The sequence below is a fragment of the Ascaphus truei genome, unplaced genomic scaffold (assembly GCF_040206685.1).
Source record: "Ascaphus truei isolate aAscTru1 unplaced genomic scaffold, aAscTru1.hap1 HAP1_SCAFFOLD_742, whole genome shotgun sequence".
NCBI classification, from domain to species: domain Eukaryota; kingdom Metazoa; phylum Chordata; class Amphibia; order Anura; family Ascaphidae; genus Ascaphus; species Ascaphus truei.
In genome coordinates this window covers 102754-122417 of record NW_027457077.1, presented here as the reverse complement: position 1 = coordinate 122417, position 19664 = coordinate 102754, and the positions used below count along the sequence as shown (strand labels likewise).

The 19664-nt window shown below is 48.2% G+C and overlaps 1 pseudogene; it reads right to left on the bottom strand.

Annotated features, from left to right (window-relative positions):
• LOC142486107 (importin-8-like) overlaps positions 1 to 19664 on the bottom strand; it is a 68942-nt pseudogene that overhangs the window by 4786 nt on the left and 44492 nt on the right.

The window sequence follows — 19664 nt, the reverse complement described above, 5'->3', positions numbered from 1 at the left end:
AGTTACATGGACACGGTGTGGGGGCACGCGGTTACAGGACATTGACATTTCTCCTTATGAGAGTGGCCAAGCCACCAGGGTTATATATATTAAGTAGTTGGTTGATGTGTTACATGCGTTCTTGTCATAACTATGCCATAAGAGTCAATCAGAATTACAGTAAACAGTTACAATCGTATGTGTGTAGCTATTGTTCTTACCCAAGGGAATCTTACGCAATGGGGATCCTGGGTAAGTGGAGGCGCTGCCAATAAGAAAATTGTTACCCCAGGCTCCCAGCTAGCGGAGGCCCAGATCTCCTGGAGCCAACAGGTGTGTACAGTACCCGTAGTTACTCTAGAGCACTAGAAAGAGGGCTACAGTTACATCTAGATGATTGATGCTTTTTTACCCAAATATGACACCTTTAAGTATTTTTAAATACTGCTTCAGTTAGTGTGTAAACTTGGTGATCTGAGACCTGGGAAAGGTGTGATTTCCTCTGGCTGCTCCCTTTTTTCTCGTGGCCATGTGCAGCAATTGCTAGCACAGCCAAAGCCCTCTTCTATCTCCCTAGCCTTATAACGTACGTATGCATGTCTTTATTTGTATAGCGCCCCCATGTACATACAGTAGCGCTTTACAGCAGCAATACAAATAGCATAATTGGATACATAAGAATATAATATGACATTAGGAAAGGAGTCCCTGCTCCGAAGAGCTTACAATTTAACTGGCAAGTAGGAAGAACCTGCAGACACAGTAGGAGTGTGTTGTGGTAAGTACGACTGCAAGGAGGGATTGTAAATGTATATGAGATGTATAGTACTAGCCAAGGGAGCTACCCAAATACTTCATTAAGGGGGCCTGTATGAAGATAGGCATTAAAGGTGGAGAGAGCCAGAGAGAGACAGTGTGGTATTGAGGGGAAGGGAATTCCAGTACACACACACACACACACACACACACACTACTGTAATGCGGTGGGTAAAACACAAAATAACAGGTGCATTACTCCACAACCCAGAATCCTTATTTATAAAGGACTAGGATTTTACATGTTCCATAATTATAGAGAATACATGGGCAAATAACAGTTACAAGCACATATCTTCTGCGAAAAGGTTTTAGATTCATGCCTGCTGTACAATTTATTCACCAATCTGATCAAAGTAGAAAGAAACCAAAAAATCTTTCAGTACACACACGCAATAAAATCACAGTAAAATATGTATATACTGTATCTACCAAACATATAATAGAGTCACTGCATGTTAAAATAATTAGTTTATTTTGATATCCAGGGCAAGTTTGAAATCTTTACGCTTCTAACAGAGAGAGCAAACTTTGAATGCAGATGGAAAAAACGGCATGCGAAAAATGTCTAGAAATAGTACGTAATTAACAGCTCTGGATAACAAACCTAACCATGAGAAATGGGGGAAGAGCAGATGGGGGGGGGGGGGAATGAAAAAAAATGAGACACAGAGAGAGACAGAGAGTGACGAGAGTGACGAGAGAGACAGAGAGTGACGAGAGAGACAGAGACGAGACAGAGATACAGAGAGAGAGATACAGAGAGAGAGAGAGAGATAGATACAGAGAGAAACAGAGAGAGAGAGCGATCGAAAAACACAGACAGAGCAAGACAGAGAAACACAGAGAGAGAGAGAAACACACAGAGAGAGAAGAGACAGACAGAGAGAGACAGGCAGACAGAGAGACAGACAGACAGAGAGAGACAGACAGAGAGAGACAGACAGACACAGAGAGAGACAGAGATAGACAGACAGACAGAGACAGAGAGAGAGAGAGAAAGAGAGAAAGACACACACACACGGCTAGGGTTAGTGTTTAATTGTAATATAGGGCCTCATGCACTAAGCGCAAAAAAAATCTCTTCAGCAAGTGTTGCCGATAGGCATGATTTTGGCGATTTGCCCTCGCAGTATTCCGTAAGGGCCGAATCCATGCCGATCCCTGCCGAATCTCCTCAAAAGCAAAACGCCGATGAGCCGGTGACAAAAAATCCTGACTCCCGATATCCTTCCGATAGGCCGTTTCTGCGGATATGTGTTTGCAGCAGAGAGAGACCCGCCGCGCGCTCTGAGCAAACATCGGCAAAATAAAAACATATCAAAATAACTTTGACTCATGGTGTACATGTGCAGGGGGTCTCCGGAGCTGAACTGCATTGGTTTCAGGTCCGGGGAACCCCTGCTTCCCGAGATGCAGGCCCCTTTATGAGGTGCCGGTTTCCCTCTGCATTTAAATGTCCCGATCACGTGACCATGGAATGTAAACAAAGCAGAGGGATACCGGCACCCCATAAAGGGGCCTGTATCTTGGGAAGCAGGGGGTCCCCGGACCTGAAACCAAAGCGGTTCAGCTCCGGAGACCCTCTGCACATCTACACTATGAGTAAAACCCATATATAAATAAACAATCATTCCTTACCTTTGCGGCTATGTGCTATGGTAACGAAGCAGCATGAATGTATTTTTAATAATAGTGTACTGTGAGCAGGGGGTCCCCTGAGCTGAACCGCATTGCTTTGTGGACCAGGGACCCCCTGCTTCCCGAGTTACAGGCCCTGGTACGTGTTATCTGGTGGCAGTGTCGCCGCCATCTTTATAGCATCCCATTCGCGGCGTGCCCGCTATAAATATGGCTGCGACACTGTAACCGATGCCCCAAACCGGGGCTTGTAACTCGGGTAGCAGGGGGTCTCTGAGCCACAAAGCAATGCGGTTCATCTCAGGAGCCCCCCTGCTTCCGCACAATATTATTAAAATACATAAATGCTGCTTCATTACCATAGCGGATATCCGCTAAGGCAATGAAAGGGTTAAGACAGAGTAGCATGTTTATTGGGGACATTTGCCCCCAATAAACATTGCAATAAACAACATACACACCCTGTGTATTTAAAATACATAAACACCAATCAATACATTAAATACATATAGCACTCACCCATTTCCGGCTGCCACGACGAAGGCCATCCTCATCTTCATCCTAGCCATGCCGCCTCCGCTGCTGCAAAACATACACAAGAATAAAAACATCCAATGTAATATCCCCTAACCCCTTAATCATCATAGCGGTTATTAACCGCTACAGTCATTAAGGGGTTAACCCACCCTCACCCACCACTCGGGAGGCCTAAATACCCTCCCACACTAACCCCCCACCCGTGAGGCCTAACCACCCTCACCCACTACCCACAAGGGAGGCCTACCCACATACCCTTGGGGCCAATAACCCCTCCCCCCACCCCCGGTACCCACAATAAAAACAATACACTGCCCCACAATAAGCATCATTCTATTTATTAAATACATTATCCACCCCTTGTGCCCCCCTCATAAATACATGATATATTCTTTTACATACAGGGTTCATACCCCAGCCCCACGCTAGACCCCGGCGGGCTGGCGGGTCACCTGACAGACCTACAGGGTACCAGCAACTTGTTTCACACAGGTTCTGGAGGCCTGTTGGTGGGTCCCGCCAAGCACCATGGCCCTCAGGTGGTCTCCTTGGGTCACCATGGGCCACAATTGGGACCCCACTGTAGGCCAGCGGATGTCTGGGAGCCCCGGGTCAGACCCACAGGTGTCTGCAGGGCCTCGGGCAGTTCTCACGGGGGTCTGGGGAACTCACGAGTGCTCACTACGGGTCCGCGGTGCCCCCACGGATGTGGGACCACCGGTTCTTCCCCGCAGACTACGGGTCCGCGGTGCCCCCACAGACATTCAATACATACATCCCCCCCCCCAACACCTACAGTACAATAATGTGCAAAATAACTATTATCCAGATAGGGGAAGTCTATCCCTACTCTGATTGGGTCTAGTACCATGTGACAGGCTTTCAATGACGTCACATCCGTTCTCCCCCAAGCCTCTGTCACATGGTATACTAGAGCCAATCAGAGTTGGTATGGAGTTCCCACGCTCTGATTGGCTACTGTACCATGTGAGGCCGGCCATGTTTCTTTTCATGACGTCATCTGAAAGGCAATTGAAGCAAAGCCATTCTGATTGGCTGTGCTTTCATTGCCTTTAAGTGACGTCATTTTTTTTTTCTCGGCCAAAACACATGGTTTTCACAGCCCAATCAGGGCCGTGGGAACCATGACGAAAATGTGACGTCATAGGCCTTTAAAAGCCTATGTCATCTCATTTTGAAGGCAGACGCCGAGGAGGAAGGACGTGGCCGAAGAAGACAAGAAGACCCCGGAAGAGAGCCGCAGATAAAAGAAAGAAGAATACAGATGAAGATGGATTACAAATAGAAGACCCGTGGATTGTTTTGGATTTTTATTTCAATGTGTTGCAGGGTAAATGCAACTACACACGCAGGTTCTTTGGATAAGGCTTATTTATTTAGCCTTAATTTATACAGCACACAAAACAAAAATAGCTTTTCATCAGCAAACAAAAGAAAAAATTATTTTTCTTCAGCAGACAAAACAGTTTCTCTTTATCAGACAGAGTAAAAATAAGGCAACTACTCTTTTCTATGCAGGAGACAGACAGTTCATAAACCATGTACTTTGCTAACAGACCTTGTATCAAGCTGTTCTCTCTCCAGAGTTTTAGGGGATTTTCCTGTTTCAGATAGCATACAACAGACAGACCTTCTATCAGTAATCTCCTCTCTCCTGAACAGCTAGGCCACATGTGTCTACAGCCTGGGGTTTTTAACACACCTTGATTAGGCAGCTGGGATCCAACTAATTGTTCTGAGGTTCCCAGCTGAAGTTAACCTAATCACTGCTGCACTGCAGACTAAACATAGGTCTGCCAGGCATATAGCTGGTGGCTTTTATTTACCCTGTCACACAATGTTTATTATTTTATGGTTTTTTATTTTATGGGTTCCTGTGCGTGGTGGATTGGTTCAAGAGTAAGCTGTTCAACGGGAGTCGGTGAGTGAGTCAAGTAATGGTAAGTAAACTAAAGAAATGTATTTTATTTAACTTGTTCTTTTTTTTGAAGCTTTTTTACATGTGTATTTATTTATTTTTGGTATATCATTTCTTGCCACTGTATGTATGTATGTCTAGATCGATATATGCAAACAGGGTAAGAAATGATGTTGTTTTAAAAGCTTGATTTGCTGTGTTTTAAATTATTTTGGCTATGCTGCTATGCATAAATCTGTGTATCATGTATTTTAAAATTAGATAGATGTAATTTTTGCTATTGTATGGTGTACTTTAGGTCAGGGTGAGGCTTGCTTTTGTATATTGTATTCTTTTTGGTACTTATATTTTATCAGAGGATAACTTGTTCTGTTCAACGATTGAATTAGTTAATTGTTTAATTGTTAGGGATGGAATGTAAATTGTTTAGGGATTTAATTAATGAATGCTAATTGATTTATGGTTACTGGATTGGTTTAAATAGTATACTTGTTTGGATGTATTGGTATTTTGTTTGGAATATGTTATTGTTAACATTCATTTGCAGAATGTATATGGTACATAGATTGTATGCATCATGTATACAATGTAAATGCAATGTTTTCAGTGGCATTTGTGGCTTTTGATTGGCATTTGAGGATTTTGATTGGAAGATCAGATTGGATTATTAAAGGAAATTGATTTTATTGTATTGTGTCTGTATGGAGAAGTGGTATTTGTAGTAGAGCATGTTTTTGATAACCCTTCTACATTTATTTGTATATTGGTTCATCATGTGTGTGTGTATATATATATATATATATATATATATATATATATATATATATATATATAAAATCAAAAAATAAATAGATGATACCGTTCTGTGGCTAACGAAATGCTTTTATTTGTGCGAGCTTTCGAGATACACTGATCTCTTCTTCCGGCGATGTTACAATGAATGAAGCAAACAAAGGGAATACTTAAAAACAGTCTCTCTTGGAATGTTATCTGTGCTTGTCCTTCCCCGGGTGTAGATGAGATTTATGGCTAGAGGTGTTAAATGGTTCCTGAAAGAAAGTGATGTGTGTGTGTGTGTGTGTGTGTGTATCTGTGTGAATATAAATTAATGGAGAGCCCACAGTGTATACAGTGCTTTACAAAAGGGGTGTGTGGAGTGGGAGTTAATAAAAATGGTGTGGGTAGGTGTGGAAATGTGGGAGATAGTAGCATAACTAAAAGTGTGTGTGGATACTATGTGGTCCCTATTGGTGTATAGGGATGGAAAAACAAGGAGTATTGGTATGTGTAAGAGACAGCTGTGTGTGCATACATATATATATATATATATATATATATATATATATATATATATATGTGTGTGTGTGTGTGTGTATACTGCACCGACACACTTTATTCGAGCAAATACCCAATATGTACCTGGCAGATACCTGGAATGCGCCGCTCCTCACCTCTGACAAGCCCCGTTGCGTTTGCCTTCCCAGCCTGGGTTCATTCCTGGCTGACAGGCGGCTGATCTGTTAAATGATAATGATTAGGATTTAATAGGTTGCAGTGCTTCGCGTGTCTACCAGATGGCATAAATTCATGAATTGTAATGCAGTATATATATATATACTGTGCAGTATTGCAGCCAGCGGGAATAAAATTCTTCAATCCCTGCCTGGAAAATAACCCAATGCACTCGGGCAGAAAACAGTCACAAACCTCAATACACCCGGGTATACCCGAATTCGTGGGACTAGCCGAGCTCGAATAAAGTGTGTCGCAAGTGTATATATATATATATATATATATATATATATATATATATATATATATATATATAGTTGCATGATGAAGCCACTGTACAAATGATTGGGTGAAGGGTGGGTATCGGGCCAGTGTGGCTTAACCCCTTAATTACCTTTGCGGTTATTATCCGATAAGGTGTTTAAGGGGTTAATTAATATCTGAATGTAATTGCAATGTATTGGCTATGTATTGGCTATGTATTTTGTGGGCAACGAAAGACAAGAATGTTGCTGGCGACGGGGGCTTCTTATTGATGAGGTCAGTAGTACTTTATTTATTTTAATATGCTAGTTAATGTGTTTAATAATGGGCAAATAATCTATTATCCCTATCTGGATAATAGTTATTTTGCACATTATTGTACTGTAGGTGTTGGGGGGGGGATGTATGTATTGAATGTATAGGCCAGGTTTATTTTTTTTACATTCAGGGTTGGTTCCTTGGTTCTGCGTGAGACCTCTGGAGACCACCTGCGGTATCCTCGGGTATCTCACGGGTATCAGGCTGGTGGTTCCACGGGTGACACCTGCGGGGATGAACCGGTGGTCCCACATCTGTGGGGGCACCGCGGACCCGTAGTCTGCGGGGAAGAACCAGTGGTCCCATATCCGTGGGGGCACCGCGGACCCGTAGTGTGCGGGGAAGAACCGGTGGTCCCACATCCGTGGGGGCACCGCGGACCCATAGTGAGCACTCGTGAGTTCCCCAGATCCCCGTGTGAACCACCCGAGGCCCCGCAGACACCTGTGGGTCTGACCCGGGGATCCCAGACATCCGCGGGCCTACCGTGGGGACCCAATTGTGGCCCACGGTGACCCAATGAGACCACCTAGGGGCCATGGCACTTGGCGGACCCACCAACAGGCCTCCAGAACCTGTGTGAAACAAGTTGCTGGTACCCTGTAGGTCTGTCAGGTGACCCGCCAGCCCGCCGGGGACTCGCGTGGGGCTGGGGTATGAACCCTGTATGTAAAAGAATAAATCGTGTATTTATGGGGGGGCACAGGGGGTGGGTAATGTATTGAATAAATATAATGATGTTTAATGTGGGGCTGTGTATTGTTTTTATTGTGGGTACTGGGGGTGGGGGGAGGGCTTATTGGCCCCAAGGGTATGTGGGTAGGCCTCCCTTGTGGATAGTGGGTGAGGGTGGTTAGGCCTCAAAGGGTGGGGGGTTAGTGTGGGAGGGTATGTAGGCCTCCCGAGTGGTGGTTGAGGGTGGGTTAACCCCTTAATGACTGTAGCGGTTAATAACCGCTATGGTGATTAAGGGGTTCGGGGACATTACATTGGATGTTTTCATTCTTGTGTCTGTTTTGCAGCAGCGGAGGGGGCATGAACAGGATGAAGATGAGGATGGCCTTCATCGTGGCAGGCGGACATGGGTGAGTGCTATACGTACTGTATTTAATGTATTGATTGGTGTTTATGTATTTAAAATGGGCACATTCACTATTATCCATTTGTGGGTAATAGTAATTGTGCCCATTACTATACTGTATGTGTTAAGGGGGGGGTTATTTATTTATAAGTATGTATGTGTTTTGACATTAATTTTGGGGGGGGCACATAATTGGTACTGCAGGCCTGCGGGTAACACCCGAGGGCCCCTGCCGGCCTATAGTATCATTGATGTGCATATATGTGTATGTTAGGGGTTATAGGGGTTGTTGGGGTAATATATATATATATATATATATATATATATATATATATATATATATATATATATATATATATACACAGTGTTCGACAATTATATACATTTACACGCCCGGGGCATGTGGATTTAACCTCCGGCTCTCTGAACAGTGCCTTCGCTCCTCCCCCGCCTCTCAGCAACTTTCCCTCCTCAGCGCTTCCACTCCTCCCCCTTCCGGCAGCCAGCCCCTTCCACGCCTGTCTGCCTCAGGCCCCTGCAGGGCCATCTGTCGCCCCTCCCCCCTCCCATCGGGCCATCCGCTCCTCCCCCCCCACCCCAATCTCTCCCGGCCTCCGTGACCCCCCCTCACCCCAATCTCTCCTGGCCTCAGTGACCCCCCTCGCACCAATATCTCCCGGCCTCCGTGACCCCCCCTCACCCCAATCTCTCCTGGCCTCCGTGACCCCCCCCCCCCCGACACCCCAATCTCTCCCGGCCTCCGTGACCCCCCCTGACACCCCAATCTCCCCACTCACTCCCGATCTCACCTCCAATTCCGTGTCCCCGGCCTCCGTGACCCCGCGTGGCAGCTCGGATCAGCTTGTTGTGAGAAGATGGTCTCCTCCTTCACCATCTTCAGCCACTGAGCTGAGGCTGCCGCTGCCCTCATGTTGCGGCGTGTCTGACACCCGGTGACCAGCCGCATCACTAGCCCCCCCACTCCTCTCTCCCCTGTGTCCGGATCCCTCACTCCCACCCGGTGACCCGCAGTGACAGCCGCCGAGGCCGAGGGCGACATCCGGCCTGCCGCTTCCTCGGCTGTCACAGAGACCGGAGACCACAGCGATCCACAGTGAGTAGGGGGGGGGGAGGAGTGTGTGTGTGTGTGTAGGGGGGGGAGAGAGAGAGAGTGTGTGTGTGTGTAGGGGGGGAGAGAGTGTGTGTGTGTGTGTGTGTGTGTGTGTGTGTGTGTGTGTGTGTGTGTGTGTGTGTGTGTGTGTGTGTGTGTGTGTGTGTGTAGGGGGGAGAGAGAGTGTGTGTGTGTGTGTGTGTGTGTGTGTGTGTGTGTGTGTGTGTGTGTGTGTGTGTGTAGGGGGGAGGGGGGAGAGAGAGACCACAAGTAGTCAGTCACCCACCCACCCAGTCACCTACCCACCCACCCAGTCAGTCACCTACCTACCCACCCAGTCAGTCACCTACCTACCCAACCAGTCAGTCACCTACCTACCCAACACCCAGTCAGTCAGACACCTACCCACCCAACAAGTCAGTCACACAATACAAGTCAGTCACACACCCACCCACCCAACAAGTCAGTCACCCACCCACCCAACCCAACCACCCAAGTCAGTCACCCACCAAGTCAGTCACCCACCCAACAAGTCAGTCACCTACCTACCTACCCACCCACCCAAGTCAGTCACCTACCCACCCACCCAACAAGTCAGTCACCTACCCAGTTAGTCAGTCAGTCACCTACCCAGTCAGTCAGTCACCTACCCAGTCAGTCACCTACCCAGTCAGTCACCTACCCAGTCAGTCAGTCACCTACCCAGTCAGTCAGTCACCTACCCAGTCAGTCAGTCACTCACCTGCCCAGTCAGTCAGTCAGTCACCTGCCCAGTCAGTCAGTCAGTCAGTCACCTACCAAGTCAGTCAGTCAGTCACCTACCCAGTCAGTCAGTCAGTCACCTACCCAGTCAGTCAGTCAGTCACCTGCCCAGTCAGTCAGTCACCTACCCAGTCAGTCAGTCAGTCAGTCACCTACCCAGTCAGTCAGTCAGTCAGTCACCTACCCAGTCAGTCAGTCAGTCACCTACCCAGTCAGTCAGTCACCTACCCAGTCTGTCAGTCAGTCAGTCAGTCACCTACCCAGTCTGTCAGTCAGTCAGTCACCTACCCAGTCAGTCAGTCAGTCAGTCAGTCAGTAACCTACCCAGTCAGTCAGTCACCTACCCAGTCAGTCAGTCACCTACCCAGTCTGTCAGTCAGTCAGTCACCTACCCAGTCAGTCAGTCAGTCAGTCAGTCACCTACCCAGTCTGTCAGTCAGTCAGTCAGTCAGTCAGTCACCTACCCAGTCTGTCAGTCAGTCACCTACCCAGTCAGTCACCTACCCAGTCAGTCAGTCACCTACCCAGTCAGTCAGTCAGTAACCTACCCAGTCAGTCAGTCACCTACCCAGTCAGTCAGTCAGTCACCTACCCAGTCTGTCAGTCAGTCAGTCACCTACCCAGTCTGTCAGTCAGTCAGTCAGTCAGTCACCTACCCAGTCTGTCAGTCAGTCAGTCAGTCACCTACCCAGTCAGTCACCTACCCAGTCAGTCAGTCACCTACCCAGTCAGTCAGTCACCTACCCAGTCAGTCAGTCAGTCACCTACCCAGTCAGTCAGTCACCTACCCAGTCAGTCAGTCAGTCAGTCAGTCACCTACCCAGTTAGTCAGTCAGTCAGTCAGTCACCTACCCAGTCAGTCAATCAGTCAGTTACCTACCCAGTTAGTCAGTCAGTCAGTCAGTCACCTACCCAGTCAGTCAGTCACCTACCCAGTCAGTCAGTCAGTCACCTACCCAGTCAGTCAGTCAGTCAGTCACCTACCCAGTCAGTCAGTCAGTCACCTACGCAGTCAGTCAGTCAGTCACCTGCCCAGTTATTCAGTCAGTCAGTCACCTACCCAGTCAGTCAATCAGTCAGTTACCTACCCAGTTAGTCAGTCAGTCAGTCAGTCACCTACCCAGTCAGTCAGTCAGTCACCTACCCAGTCAGTCAGACACCTACCCAGTCAGTCAGTCAGTCACCTACCCAGTCAGTCAGTCACCTACCCAGTCAGTCAGTCACCTACCCAGTCAGTCAGTCAGTCAGTCACCTACCCAGTCAGTCAGTCAGTCAGTCACCTACCCAGTCAGTCAGTCACCTACCCAGTCAGTCAGTCAGTCAGTCACCTACCCAGTCAGTCAGTCACCTACCCAGTCAGTCAGTCTCCCTCTCTCCCCCACTCTCTCCCTCTCCCCCACTCTCTCTCCCTCTCCCCCACTCTCTCTCCCTCTCCCCCACTCTCTCTCCCTCTCCCCCACGCTCTCTCCCTCTCCCCCACGCTCTCTCCCTCTCCCCCACTCTCTCTCCCTCTCCCCCACTCTCTCTCCCTCTCTCCCTCCCCCCCACTCTCTCCCTCTCCCCCACTATCTCCCTCTCCCCCCCACTCTCTCCCTCTCCCCCCACTCTCTCCCTCTCCCCCCCACTCTCTCCCCCCCCCCCCCAATCTCTCCCTCTCCCCCCCACTCTCTCCCTCTCCCCCCCACTCTCTCCCTCTCCCCCCCCACTCTCTCCCTCCCCCCCCCACTCTCTCCCTCTCCCCCCACACTCTCCCTCTCTCCCCCACACTCTCCCTCTCCCCCCCCTCTCTCTCCCTCTCCCCCCTCTCTCTCCCTCTCCCCCCTCTCTCTCCCTCTCCCCCACACTCTCTCTCTCCCCCCCACTCTCTCTCACTCGCCCCCACACTCTGGATCTGGATATCTTATTTACCCTATATATCTTAACTGCCCTATACTACACCGAAATAACCTATAATGCTTTCTTCCAAATATGACTCAAGCTTCACACGGAAGACATCGGAAGACAGGTAGGGAACACATCCCCTCCAATGTATAACATTGCGGGAATGAGGGTACCTGGACATTGAGGGACTGCGGATCAGGCAAGATCACAGGCGGGATTGCTGCTTCAGATATTGTGAAGCGGGGACGTCCAGACACTGGTTATGGGGTTCAGGAAACTAGTGATTCACACCTGGCTTTTATTTCTAGATCCGACATATACACACACACGTAACAAGGACTAATTGTAGTTGGCGGGACGATTTGCCGAAAAAATAGCTTTTCGAGACTGCCGATCAGCTCCGATAAGCACCGAAAACAGGATCGGGGCTACTAGAATACAGCCGATTTAAAAAAGTGGCGAAAGGTGCTGAAAAGTGGCTTCTCGCCAGCCGCCTGCCGATAATTTTTTATCGGGTCAAAAAAATGCCGATTTTGGCAAATTCTCGGCGCTTACTGAATACCAAAAGCATTTTGTGGCGATAAAAAACTTTTCGGCGCTTTGTGCATAGAGCTCATAGTGTGAAAACTTTATCCGAAAAAATGAAGTATGGACAGCATGTCTCAGAGTGGGGTGGGCAATGAGCCTTAGCAGCACCCAGTTCCAAATTACCTGATCAATTCCTCGGCCTTTGCAGTGCAAGACAATGACCTCCAGGAGCTTTGCTGCGTGGCACTCGGCATCTTCCCCGGCTTCCCCTGTGAGTACCTGACACAAAAGGGGTGGAAATGAAGCACCACTAGGCTACACCTCTTCCTCACCCCCTTCAACCTCCCACTGCTGCCCTAAGCCCCTTCTTGCCTCACAACCAAAATGACAGTTCACCAGAGCCCCACCCCCTCACAAACACACACAGTCTCTGCCCTTACACCGCAATTGCAGGACCCTTCATGATCCAAGTATTGAGCCCTCCAAAAACAATGTCTAAGCAGACTGCTTGCAAAGCTTAACTGAATGGTGGAAAACATTACTTGTAAAATTCTCTGTTGCTCAGCCCCCACATGCAATCACAGGCTCCTAATTCCCACCGTGCTCCCACCCAGTGTGTTCTCCTTTCCATTTGTCCAACTGACACACAGCTGCTCACCTTCTTACACATGGTGTAAATAATCTCCAGGTGTTTGGGGCTTGACAGCAGAGTCTCTGTATCTACTGTGATGTAATTGTGAAGAAGAGGCATCATATCTGAAGTGAATAAAAAGGAGGGTCAATGACACAGGCAGGACCACCACCTGCATCCTGGGCATCCCCACCCTGGGAATCTCTACCCTTGAGCTTATGCCTGCATCTAGGCATGTGCCACCCCGAGCACCCACTCCACCTGACCTACTCTTTGGACACACCCTCATTATGTTCTATTCCAGTCACACTCATCCAGGCAGAACGCCAGCCACCCTGACCCTCACCTTGTCCAAGGCACAGTCACCTCCCCCACAGTGTTACGGTATCCGGCACTCCCTCTCCCCAAGCCTTTTGCCTTTCACACTGGTGATGCGCTGATTGTCCTGGTTTACTCTGTGTGTTGCCTTGTAAATATGTCACACACAGCTGGCAAGTTGAGTTTTTCAAAGCATCTCTCACAAGTGGACAATTTAAAGGTACAATTCCCCCTCCCCCCAGCCCCAATCAAAAAGGTAACCATCACGAAATGAATCTCATTGTGATGCTTATAAAAGATGACAAACCTTATTTCTTAACTTTTCACAACTGGTTTTGATTTGATTTTTAATAGGCCCAAAGCCTACAGTAGTGTACACGCAGCAACCTCTGCCATTTATTCTAAGGCCGCCTCAATAGTAGGTGCGCGCTCGCGACCGAGCGCATTGTCTGTACTTTAAGAGATCCGTGGCCTGCAATTTTGCACTATGGTGGGCGTGCCCGTGATGTCACGTGAGCAGTTCGCCCTCATTGGCTGAACCGCACACATAACCTGGCCGTCGCGCTGCAAATTCAAACAAGTTTGTCTCGCCATGCATTGGCCGCCTCGGCGCTCACGTGCACGATCTATGGACACGCACATTGGCCTCCAGTTGTTTGTATTTGGCACTCGCGCCGTCTGATCCACTATGGACGCGGCCTAACTTGCTCCATCCCGCCATAAAGCACAGACCTGTTTTAAATGCCAACGTCTGAGGCTTCTCAACAAAACTATTATCCCGAGCCTCTCAGATAAGGGTCTTCGAAAAACCGTTGTTTCACAAAGCTAACTTCAGTCCTAGGCTCTTTTTTTCTGGGAGTAAAAACACAGTTTAAAGATCAATGAAAGAAAGGGGGAAAAAAAAGTAGTGAGGTCAAAACATGTATATCCTATTGTACAGTATAGACACACACACACCTTTACATTTAAGTTCACTAAACCCTTATTAAAAAAAACAAGGTAGGGTAAATTTATCTGCTGGTGAACCCTAGGACTACAGAGCTCCTCAGTCTATTAGATGCGGGTGTATACCTTAACGGATGTTATTGCATCACTGAGTCACCCTATGGTGAGAGGAACAGATTTCAAAAGGACCGAGCACGACGACAGAGACAGAGTTTGACAGGAGATAAAAAAAGGGGCCCACTCAATACACCCAATTTCCAATCTGTTGCAAAACATCAGATCTTATTTGTTCCTCGACAATTTTGAATTCCCTTACTGTAATACCCTCTCGCTTCACATTTCCTCTAAACCTGACTGAACTGTGTGCTCTAAAATAGGTTTACCTCATCCTTTACACACAGTATTTGAACGTTTCAGTAACCCCCCCCCCTTTCTTCGTTCTCTCCTCCAAGTTCTAAATGTTGAGGTCCATGAGTCTATCCTGATACGTTTTATGTAGACCAGTGGTGCTCAACTCCAGTCCTCAAGCCCAACCCAACAGTTCAGGTTATCCCAGCTCCAGCACAGCTGGCTCAATCAGTCCCAGCTCCAGCACAGGTGGCTCAGTCAGTCCCAGCTCCAGCTCAGGTGGCTCAGTCAGTCCCAGCTCCAGCACAGGTAGCTCAATCAGTCCCAGCTCCAGCACAGGTGGCTCAGTCAGTCCCAGATCCAGCACAGGTGGCTCAGTCAGTCCCAGATCCAGCACAGGTGGCTCAGTCAGTCCCAGCTCCAGCACAGGTAGCTCAATCAGTCCCAGCTCCAGCACAGGTGGCTCAGTCAGTCCCAGATCCAGCACAGGTGGCTCAGTCAGTCCCAGATCCAGCACAGGTGGCTCAGTCAGTCCCAGCTCCAGCACAGGTGGCTCAGTCAAAGACAGAGCCTCTGATTGAGCCACCTGTGCTGAAGATGGGATATCCTGAAAACATGACCATCTGTAATGTGACGAATAAAGATATATTAAATTAAAGAGCACCGGTTCAAGTACAGATCCCTGAGGCACTCCACTAGTTACTTGCTCTCCTCTGAATCTACTCCCCATACTGAAAACACTCACTTGCCTCTCCTTCATCCAATGCCTTCTTCATTTAGCCACTGAAAAATACTGATAAACAAGTTCTCCACCCGGATCTCTTATCATAATCATCCAGTAAAAATATCGATCAGAAGTGTTTGACCTTAGTTCAGCCCAGCAAATACAAGCTGCTTGGAATCATGCAAGTTATGGGACTTAAGTTATTTAATAATACTATCTTTTTAGCAATTTTTCTATGAATTTCCCCTCTGGCCTGTAGTTACCTGCCTCCTCCCTACTTATAATGTAAAACAAATATATAATCACCGCGCTTCTCCATATAAGGAGCATGCAGCTGGTGAAGGATTTGGCCATACAAAATGTGCAAAACAGAAAGTGAATCCCTGCGCTTCTCCCTTTGGGATAGCAATCAATTGGTTATATATATATATATATATATATATATATATAAAATCTACTCGCCACACAAAAAAATCTACTCGCCACCTAGTACCAAACGTGTGCTGCTTGGGCCAATATTTACTCGCCCGGGGGTTAAATCCACTCGCCCGGGGCGAGCAAATGTATAGGTTTGTCGTTATATATATATATATATATATATATATGCAAATACAACTGTATGCTCACCTGCATGTCTTAGGCAGGTCTGCAACCCCGCCTTTCCCCATTATCACCCAGCATACAGCACTTCCACTGCAGCAAGGGATTCTGGGAAATGACATGCAAATGAGCACACAGTGTCACTTTTTGCCTCAAAAACCATTTTTAACATGGTTCCCTATAGGCAACTGTGCTCATTTGCATGTCATTTCCCAGAATCCCTTGCTGCAGTGGAAGTGCTGTATGCTGGGTGATAATGGGGAAAGGCGGGGTTGCAGACCTGCCTAAGACATGCAGATGAGCATACAGTTGCATTTGCATATTTGCTTTCCTGTGGAGGGTTTTTGTCACTTTTTTTTACTCACCATAACTTTACTCAGTATTATGGTATATATATATATATATATATATATATATATATATATATATATATATACAGTATATATAAATATATAAATATATAAAGCTGTGACCATGCAGCAAGCTTAAGCCTATAGGGAACCATGTATAAAATGGTTTTTGAAGCAGAAAGTGGCACTGTGTGCTCATTTGCATGTCATTTCCCAGAATCCCTTGCTGCAGTGGAAGTGCTGTGTGCTGGGAGATAATGGTGAAAGGCGGGGTTGCAGACCTGGCTAAGACATGCAAATGAGCATACAGTATTTTTACATTTGCTAAATGCTTTGCTGTGAAGGGTTTTTGTCACTTTTTTTAACTCACCATAACTTAACTCAGTATGGTAAACCCCATCCTTTCGCTTCATTGCATAGCCAGTTAACCAACCCCACACTGATGAGACCCATTAAGGTCGAAACAGCTGTCTGTGGGTGGGTTTTCTGGCTATGCATCTTAACACTGGCTGTGCTCAAAGCTGTGACCATGCAGCAAGCTTAAGCCTATAGGGCTCACTCCGCCTCAGGCCAATGAGATGGCTCCCTTGGCCCACCCACCCCCGCACACCTCTCATTGGCCGGTGTGGTCTAACAGTATATACACACACGTCTCACCCCTCCGGATTGCCTGCCCCCCACGGCTCTCATTGGCCGGTGCGCTCTAACCCAGGGGTCCCCAACCCCTGGCCACACTGCTGCTGCTGCTGCCTGAGGTGAGGTATTGCTGGGGAGGGGGGGGGGGTGTTTGACCCCCCCAGCTCCGGTTTTGACCCTCTCCCAGCTTCGTTTTTGAGCCCTCCCCCAGCTCCGTTTTTGACCCCCTCCAGCTCCCTTTTTGACCCCCTCCAGCTCCCTTTTTGACCCCCTCCCCCAGCTTCGTTTTTGACCCATCACCAGCTCTGTTTTTGACCCCTCCACCAGCTCCATTTTTGACCCCTCCCCCAGCTCCGTTTTTGACCCCTCCCCAGCTCTGTTTTTGACCCCTCCCTCAGCTGCGTTTTTGACCCCCCCTCCCCACCCCCCCGACATACACAGTGACAGACACACTGACACACACAGTGACAGACACACTGACACACACAGGGACACACAGTGACAGCCCCCCTTGCCTCCTGCCTCCCCCTCGCCCCTGCCTCCCCCCCCCACCCCTGCCTTCCCCCCCCCACCCCTGCCTTCCCCCCCCCACCCCTGCCTTCCCCCCCTCTCCTGCCTTCCCCCCGCCCCTGCCTTCACCCCTGCCCCTGCCTTCCCCCCCCCGCACCTGCCTTCCCCCCGCCCCTGCCTTCACCCCTGCCCCTGCCTTCCCCCCCGGCGCTGCCTTTCACCCCCCTCCCGCCCCTGCCTTTCACCCACGCGCCGCACTCATGCCTCTGCCTTTCACCCACTTGCCGCCCGCACTCCCGCCGCCTCCCGCCTCTGCCTTTCAGCCACCCGCCGCCTCACACCCCTGCGCCCCACAGCCGCCGCCCTCACTCAGACACCTGCCGCCTCTCACCCACCTGACACTCGACACACACCCGCCGCCTCCCACCCCTACGCACCGACATCACTGACTAGCCGCCGCACCCACTCACCACCCACCCGGCGCCTCCCGCCTCACACCCACCCGCCACACTCACACCCCTATGCACCGACATCACTGACCAGCCGCCGCACACACTCACCAGACACCCGCCGCCTCACACCCGCTCACACCCTAGCGGGACTCCCACCCACAGCCAGCACTCCCCTACCCACCCGCCACCCATACTGAACACCCACCCGATGCCTCACACCCACCCTAGCGGTACACACACCTCACATGTTTACATCACCAAAATATACATTGTACTGTGGTGTGTTTACAATAAACCATTTTTAAACAACAATATCGTATTACATTTTCTTCCATGTTTCTTTTCAACTATTTATAAATAATAATACCTATTACGGATTTACATCCCGGGCAACGCCGGGTATATCAGTATATCTATATATCTATATATATATGGACTAACAAAAAAAGAAAAAGCAGCGCCTAAGGGGTATTACAAGTGTTTGAAAATATATAATATATTATTTAAAAAAATATATATAATGAATACATGTGCTATAAGTGTCACACTGACATATTCAATGTATAAGTGCCTGTGCATAAATTAAATTAAGTGCTTATTATTTAAATGACCTAAAATTCACACAATACAATATTGACAAAAAGAGAAACTAATAAAAATAAATTAAAGTGATAACCAATCCTTCAAAGATAGTTCATCAATAAAAATGGTGACGTCTGTAGAGGGGTCTCCGGCTGCTCTCAGAAGGGTAAACCACATCCTATGGAATCTGTAGAAAAAAGAGAGGAGAGAGCGCACGCCCCATAGTATAAAACTGTATATTTAACGGTGGGAAGGGGGAGGCGGGGGGGGGAAATACACTCACAAAGGTACAAGTGTTAAAAGCATTTCGTGATAATATCACCACCATCCGGTATCAATACTTTCATCAGACGTCCGTCAGTCTCTGCAAGATGAGGAGTCCGTGATCATCTGAGTATTCGGGTTGTGAGAGGTGTATCACCGAAGTCGTGCTGGAATCCCAGAGAAACTCCCTGCTGGATGGCCTCCGTAGTGTTGGGCGCACGAACCGGCCTGTTCTTGCGCACGCGTGATGACGTAATGTCCGTACGTTTGCGTGATGACGCTCCCTGACGCGTTTCGTCACTCTCGGGCGACTTTGTCAAAAGGTAGTGGAGAGGGGTTGAACGCTTGTGTATATATACACTGAATAGTGACGTAACAGCCCCTTGAACCAGCTGGGTCTGAAAGGTGAGTGTATAATAGTCAAATCTCCCTCCAGGTCTGAATCCACGGAACCAGTGGGATGGATGGACAGCTCGAAATTGTCAATGAGTTCTTGTGATAGTGTGGTGGAACCCGACTCCCTCAGTAAAGATGTTAAAGCCTCACAGTATAATTCTTCCTGCATCTCCTCTTCCAGTCCACGTGCTCATCTCTCTCCTCTCTCCTGTTCCTGCTGTCCACATGCTCATCTCCTTAGCACGTGGACTGGAAGAGGAGATGCAGGAAGAATTATGCTGTGAGGCATAATTATATATATATATATATACACACATGTAGATGGGATGATGGGATCATGAAGCGAGAATGAAACACGTGTTAGGGCGTCTATTTTTCCCTGACTCCCCGGCGGATGGACCCCTCAATTGGAAGATCTTTACCCTTTGGACATTTTACTATCACAGTGTGGCATGGATGGTCTCATGGACTATGGTAACTGATGTGAACTGTTAACCATTGTTGATCCCATACTAACAGTCTCCTTTTGGTACTATGCC